Consider the following 7,433-nt stretch of genomic DNA (forward strand, 5'->3'; position numbering starts at 1 on the left):
AGGTGATCCGCTTGACTGGAAAGTACTTTGGTTTCTCTATGTACCCCCGAAGGCAGGTGTAGTTACTCGTATCAGTTGATATTGAAATTTATGGAAATCCCGCCAGCCACCCGATGATGATAGGACACGTGTATTCTCAAATGACATGCTCGTGATATGGATACGTCATATGGATGTCATGCAAGGTTAAGTCGACGGTTTTTGTTAATTTTAATAGTTATTTAAATTGACATTTTGAATGTTTTAAATTAAATAGTTATTTGTTTCTTTGCATTTTAGTTTTGAAAATTTATGAAATAAAAGTTTTTATTTCATCTATTTATGTTTTAATGATTTTTGAAATAAATGGAATTTATTTCATTCGATTTGAATTTAATTTTAATTTCGAGCTTTTATTTACGATTTATTGTTATAAATTGTTTTAAAAGTTTTAATTTGATTTTTAATTTAAAGTTTGATTATTTTGATTTGGAAAATCAAAAATGCTTTTTTACGATGATTTTTGTTTATCCTTTTATTTCATTCGAAGTTTCGAGTTTTTAAAGCATTTTTTAAACCCGTTTTTGACGTGCTTTGAGTAGCGATTTTTGATGTGATTTTGGGCCATGTTTGCCACAAGTTTAAAGGCACTTTTGAGCCCATTATTGTAATACATAGGATTTATAAGCTGTTGGGTACTCTATCGAGTAAGGCTTACTTTGTCGAGTAAGTTAGTTTTGCGTTCTGGAGTGGGTTCTGCCTAATGGATACTCGATCTAGTAAGGGCAACTCGATCAAGTACCTCAGTTACTCGATCGAGTAAATTTGTTTATACGGGTTTTTCCGAGTTTGATAGCAACGCGTGAAAAGATTATATAAACCTTTCCGTCAGTATTCTTTTACCTTTTTACTTATTCTAAAACCTTTACAAGAGAAAAGCAAACAACGTAAGATCTTTCTCTCGCATTGCTATCAAATCCCAAGGCTTGTGTCGTCGGAATCTAGAGATCTTTACACCGTTGAGACCGTCGCGTTGTGGGTAAGATCTTGGTACAGTTTTTATATTGTTTCGTTGATTTTGGTTTAAACCCTAATGAGGTATTTTGGGGGTTTTGGGAGTATTTGATATTAGATGGAGATTGTATGATTGATAGGAGGTGATTTCGGAGAGGAACGTTTCTGATTCGCTGTTGTGACGATCGTGGTAATTGCATTTCCAGGTAGGGTTTCCTACTCAGTTATTGTTTACATGATACGAGATGGTTGATTGGTTGTTGATTGTTGATTAATGGCATTTATCTATATCGTATTTGAATTGGTAATTGTTGATGTTGTAGTTGGTTATTGTGTTGTCTGTGGTTCGCGAGGTGCGCCCTCGGCTGAGTGGAGTCACTTGCGGGAGTGGCTTCACGCCCTTGATTCACCCTTTGTGGAACCCGCCAATGGAGGGGATGTGCACATTAAGGAACATGGGTTTGCGCTCGGTATAGATGAGCGGGGCTTAGGTGGGAACAGCTGCGGTCCCCCACTGGCGGTGTGGATTACTGGTTGCGACCGTAATCTAGCAGGACTAGACCTTCAGGCTAGTCAGGTGATTGGTGATGTGACGGTGTGGAGGATTGTGTATATTGTGGTTGTTGTTGTATTATCTTATATCGTGTATGCAGTAACTGACCCCGTTTAACTGTTTTAAAAACTGTGGTGATCCATTCAGGGATGGTAAGCAGTTATTGAGCAGGTATGATATGGATGCGCGAGGGATAGCTGGGCTTGAGTTATCACGTATCGTTTAGACGTTTTTCGCTGTTTTACCGAACATTACATTTACTTCAGTTGGTTTTGGGTTTGGAATAGTTGTATCTTATTTCACAGTTTTGGATTTTGATGTAATCACTTTAACTTATCTATTTAAAGTACGTTCCATTATGGTCCATTTGATATTCAATGCCTCGGGTAACCGAGATGGTAGCCCTCTCATGCATTAGGTGGTCCTGGTAAGACACCTTGATGTATGGGGGTGTTACAAAGTGGTATCAGAGCGACGATTTTGGAACCTGTAACTAAAGAATTTAATGAACTTAGAGAGTCAAACTAAAATAAACCCAGGTAGGAGTTGCTAGGAGCTAATACAAAGACTTGGGAGACGTCCTAAAGTCGCGAACTCGCCCCACAACTTAGAACCGGTCACTATGGGGTGTTATGGGATCGCTACGTGTTTACTATTGTTCATGTGCATATGTTGGATGAATACGTTGGATGAATATGGTGGATAAATATGTGGTATGATGGATGAATTGGTGGAAAAAGATGAATAATCGTTGCATGATAATATGATTTATGGTTAAGCATATTGTATGATGGAAGTGATTTTATAATGTTGTTATGTTAGTAACATGTGAATAAGGGATTTGATGTTATATATTTATGATTTTGTTTACGTAAAGTTATAAAAACATGCGGGTAGTACATGATTGATAAGTTGAATATTGTATGAGCATGATCGATGTTATTGTTTGGCTTTTGTAGATAGTAGCATGTGGTTAGGGATACTGGTCTTACGAGTATCAAGTCGCTTTTGTTTGCTTTGTTGTTGTTGTTTAAGTTGCTAGAAAGGAAAAATCAAGTAGTTATGTTGTCCGATTATAGAGGAGCTGTCTTTAAACTGCTATAACTTGAGATGTATATATGATATTGATGTGATTACACTTGGAGGTGATAGCTTGTTCTCTTACGATTCTAACGATAGGTCACACACCCAAAATGACCAAGAAACGAGTGAGATATGACCGTTTTACGAAAATTGGATAGTGCTGAGAACTGCGTAGGGTACTCGATCGAGTAGCCCTTACTCTATCGAGTGCACCAAGTGGTACTCGATCGATTAGCCTTGGTAATTTATTTTACGTGTTTATGATCTTCACCTACTCGATCGAGTTGGCTGTACTCGATCTAGTGACCCCTGTATTGGTCTTATGCTTATCCTTTTGACCTCCCTGCATGTCATAGTTATTTCAAAGATGTTCTTTTACTTCTTTATGCATTGTTTTATATATGTGTTGGTCCTGATGTGTAAGTTACCCAATCGTATGATGTAAGGAGTAGCACCTTATGATGGGTATAAGTTTGGTGGCAAGGACATGGATTATACGTGATTGTGATGGATAGTGGAAAAAAAATTGATGAGCTTATCGAGGCAGGGAACATGTTTTGTGAGATGTGGTGAGTAATATAATTGCGAGTTGGAGTAATGTAAAGGTAAGTGTATATGGGAAGGGGTGATGTATGTGTAAGGAATGTGAGAATAAAAAGATTGAGATAAGGGATGCGAATAGTGGCAAATTGAGATGTGTAAGGATTTATGGAGGAAGATGGTTAAGAATGTGTTGGTTAAGAATGTATGTAATTGAAGGTCGTTGTAAAGGGATGGAGAATAATGGTTTATAGTGAACTTAGATTGAGTTTTGCCGCGACGTGGATTTGTAGATAGTGACTGAGTTTGAGAATTCGGATTATTAAGAGGTGAGCCTAGTGTGTAATTGTTTGGGCAATTAACAGCATGAGGTGAATTTTTTGTTTTCTAGGGATACGGAACGAATATACAACTAATTGAAGAGTAACCGTTGGTTGTGTGGACTTCATGGTGACAAGTGTGAGTGAGTAGCATGATGAGAGAGGATCAGTGATAAGAAAGAATGAGAAGATATTGATATGAATTAATGGAATTTGAGTTGTGAAGCAACGAGAAGGTAACCGGATTACTAAAGAGTTCGGTAGAAGAAGGAATGAAACGAATTATTAATTGGTATTGTTGAGTGTAAAGGGGAAAGAATGATGGAAGTAAGCTAAGAGAACGTTGGCCTGAGTTAAGGAACATGAAAGTAAGGAATCATGGAGTTGTACGATAGCATCATAAGAGGGCGTGAGTTAACGGTTATAAAGAAGTTTCAGGACGACATGTTAGCCAGGAGTTTTGAGGAATTAAGGGAGTAAGAAGTTGGTAGAGTATTTGCACGATATGAGATTTTGGTGGAGAGTTAGGTGACGATACAATTAAGGATAGAATTGGAATGAATGTTGAGGTAATTTTGTTAATGGATTTGATGTTCGTATTTGGGATGTTAACCGAAGATAGGAAAGGAACTGTTATATTTAGAGGTGAGTGTATGAGGTTTGATATACGAACAATGGTGGTGTTGAGGTGTTGTCACTAGTGGTTAAGGGTGATGATAAATAGGAAAGATAGCCATTCTAAAGAGGTTGATTTCGTAGAGGCCGGATTGATATGTATTGTTGTGAGGGAGTATAAGATGTAGTTATAGGAGGCGGTTTCTAGTAGTTGAGTATTAATGGTATGGTTACATTTGTCAAGACGTGATGGTTATGTGAATGGGAGAATGTGTTATAAGGGGCATACGAGTTAAGCTAGGACAAGAGGTAACCGTTATCAGGTGGTAACTTACGTGATCAGGATTGGTTAGTTAGATTCGATTATGGGTCTATGATTTGTGTAAGTGTTTGTGTGAGGTTCTGACCTCACGAGTGGTGGTATAATGCGATAGTCATAAAGTTGTTATCTGAGTTTTCTGTAATATATGTTGGGTACGATAACCTAATGGGATGATATTCAAAAGTGATAATTTGGGTGATCTGGAATGGCTAGTTATACTTGTATGTGTATTCATGTTATATGTAAGTGATAGTGTGACGTTCCGACCTCACGAGTAATAGTATGGATGACATTCGTAAGGTTATTATCTGTTTATTCCGTATTATTTGTTGCGTTGTGATCTAGTAGAGCGGTTTTAAGGAAGTTTTCTTGTCAAGGAAGTTGTACCGAGTCAGTGTTTATGGAATTGTATAAGTTGCGATGACTATCGATGTTCTTGTTGTGCCTCGAGTGGTGATCCGGGCACGGTACTTTGTGTTATGATGGGGGCATTTTCGCGCTGTGGTGCGGCTGTTGGTGGCGGTGTTGCGATGTTGTCATCGGTTGCGGTAGAGTAGGCGGGATGCTTACTAGACGAGTTTTCGAAAGTGTATACCAGTTATATAGATTGTTGTTTTGTTTACTGTTGTTTCCTGTAAGTTTTGGTTTGGACATATAGACGGTTGTTTTGTTTATTGATGTTTCTTAACAATTTCGGCTTGGGAGTTAGGGTAGAGTCTGATATGGAAGAGAGTTGCACATGTGGTCGTTGTTTTCATGTTATAGTGATATCCTGTTAAAAGGACACAGTTGTGAGAGGTTGTTAGAGTACTTTTGATCTTGTTTTAGATGAGGAATGAGTTGACATAGTGTGGCAAGAGATTTGGGAAACGTGTGCGCTGAGCTGGAAGCGGCAAGTGGTTCGTAATATTTATTGGGACAGTGAGTATAGGGTGTTGGGAATTAGTATCTTGTTAACTTATGGATGAGTGTTGCGGTAATAAAAGAAAAGAACTTGAGGATCTAGTATGAGTATGTGTAACAATTGTGGATCGTGAGTTATGATTATGGAGATAAGTGCATGTATAGAGGAGTATGTCGTTTTGGCGGTAATGTGGAAGAATTGGAGTATTGGTTATGCTAAGGATTTTGTGGTATAGGTTAGGTGGTGTGCCGAATGAATTGAGGTATGAGAACTGTTAGAGTAAGAGAGCCTTGAATATAGGAATGGTTGTAGGTATTGAGGTTATAGGCGGTTATCATTGACATGCGGCGGTGATGAGGATAATGAGAAGATATAGCTAAGGATCTAGTATTAGTGACTTACGAGGACGTATCATTTATCTTCAGAGGAGTAGGATGCGACAAAAAGAGTTTGATGGTTGCACATGTTGCGGTATATTTAGACGTTTGAGTGTTGGTGTAGAATAAAGGATGGTCTGTATTGTGGTTGATTTTATTAAAGGTAATGGCAGTGCTTATAGTAGTATGTCGATTATGAGTATGAGTAAACTTCAAGGACGAAGTTCATTTTAAGGGTGGTAAAATGCAACATTCCGTTTGGTGGTTGAGCTCGCTTCATGGATTGTCTTGATATTGGATTTGCTAGTGGGTAATATGTTTATGAGACGGAGCTAGATAGCGGCGTTTGTGGATGGTATTCGGTAGTGTATGGAGTTAGTGTTGAGAGGCTATAATGTAGTTGATACGATATCGTGATCCATGTTATGCAGGTAGGCATAGTTGGTGGAGTTGGTGTTAAGAGTTCATGTTTTATAGGTTGGGTTTGAACTTCGGGGACGAAGTTCATTTTTAAGAAGGGAAGACTGTAATACCTCAGATTTATGAGCTGTTGGGTGCTCTATCGAGTAAGGCATACTCTATCGAGTAAGTTAGTTTTGCGTTCTGGAGTGGGTTCTGCCTGATGGATAGTCGATCTAGTAAAGGCAACTCGATCGAGTAGGCGGTACTCGATCGATTACCTCAGTTACTCGATCGAGTAAATTGGTTTATACGGGTTTTTCCGAGTTTGATAGCAACGCGTAAAAAGATTATATAAACCTTTCCGTTAGTATCCTTTTACCTTTTTACTTATTCTAAAACCTTTATAAGAGAAAAGCAAACAACGTAAGATCCTTCTCTCGCATTGCTATCAATACCCAAGGCTTGTGTCGTCGGAATCTAGAGTTCTTTACACCGTTGAGATCGTCGCGTTGTGGGTAAGATCTTGGTACAGTTTTTATATTGTTTCGTTGATTTTGGTTTAAACCCTAATGGGGTATTTTGGGGGTTTTGGGAGTATTTTGATATTAGATGGTGATTTTATGATTGTATGATTGATAGGAGGTGATTTCGTATAGGAACGTTTCTGATTCGCTGTTGTGACGATCGTGGTAATTGCATTTCCAGGTAGGGTTTCCTACTCATTTATTATTTACATGATACGAGATGGTTGATTGGTTGTTCACTTTTGCAATTGTTCTTCTCAAAACAAAACTAGGGTGTAGTCTAATGTTAGAGGTTAATCACTGTGTTTTCTCTAATTAAAAAACAATTAACCAATTCACCCTTATTTCCTCTAAAAAATGGTCCACATAGATAATATGGAGTCCATTTTATTTTTGTCAATTGTAATTTTGTCATATAATGTGTGACATGTAACATGTTGTTAATAATATTAATGCATATTTAACAATTAAATATCATTACATATATTAATTCAATCATATATAACAATTGACTAGTAATTCACAATCACAAGTGTATAAAATGGTTCAAGTTAATATAATCTACAACAAATTGTAATTATAATTAACCGATCATTCTTAATTTAATTGTTTCATAAACAAAATTTTAATAATATAATATTTTAATTACTAAAACGAATCTTATTTAATCGAATTACAATAAGAATCATATTCTCACTCACATATGTAAATTGTTCAATTTTTAAGGAATTAATTAATCTGTATCAATATACAATTAATTAATTTATCTATTAAGGGAATCATCCTTTAGGTGAGACCTT

The sequence above is a fragment of the Silene latifolia genome, chromosome 9, assembly GCF_048544455.1.
Source record: "Silene latifolia isolate original U9 population chromosome 9, ASM4854445v1, whole genome shotgun sequence".
Taxonomy (NCBI): Eukaryota; Viridiplantae; Streptophyta; class Magnoliopsida; order Caryophyllales; family Caryophyllaceae; genus Silene; species Silene latifolia.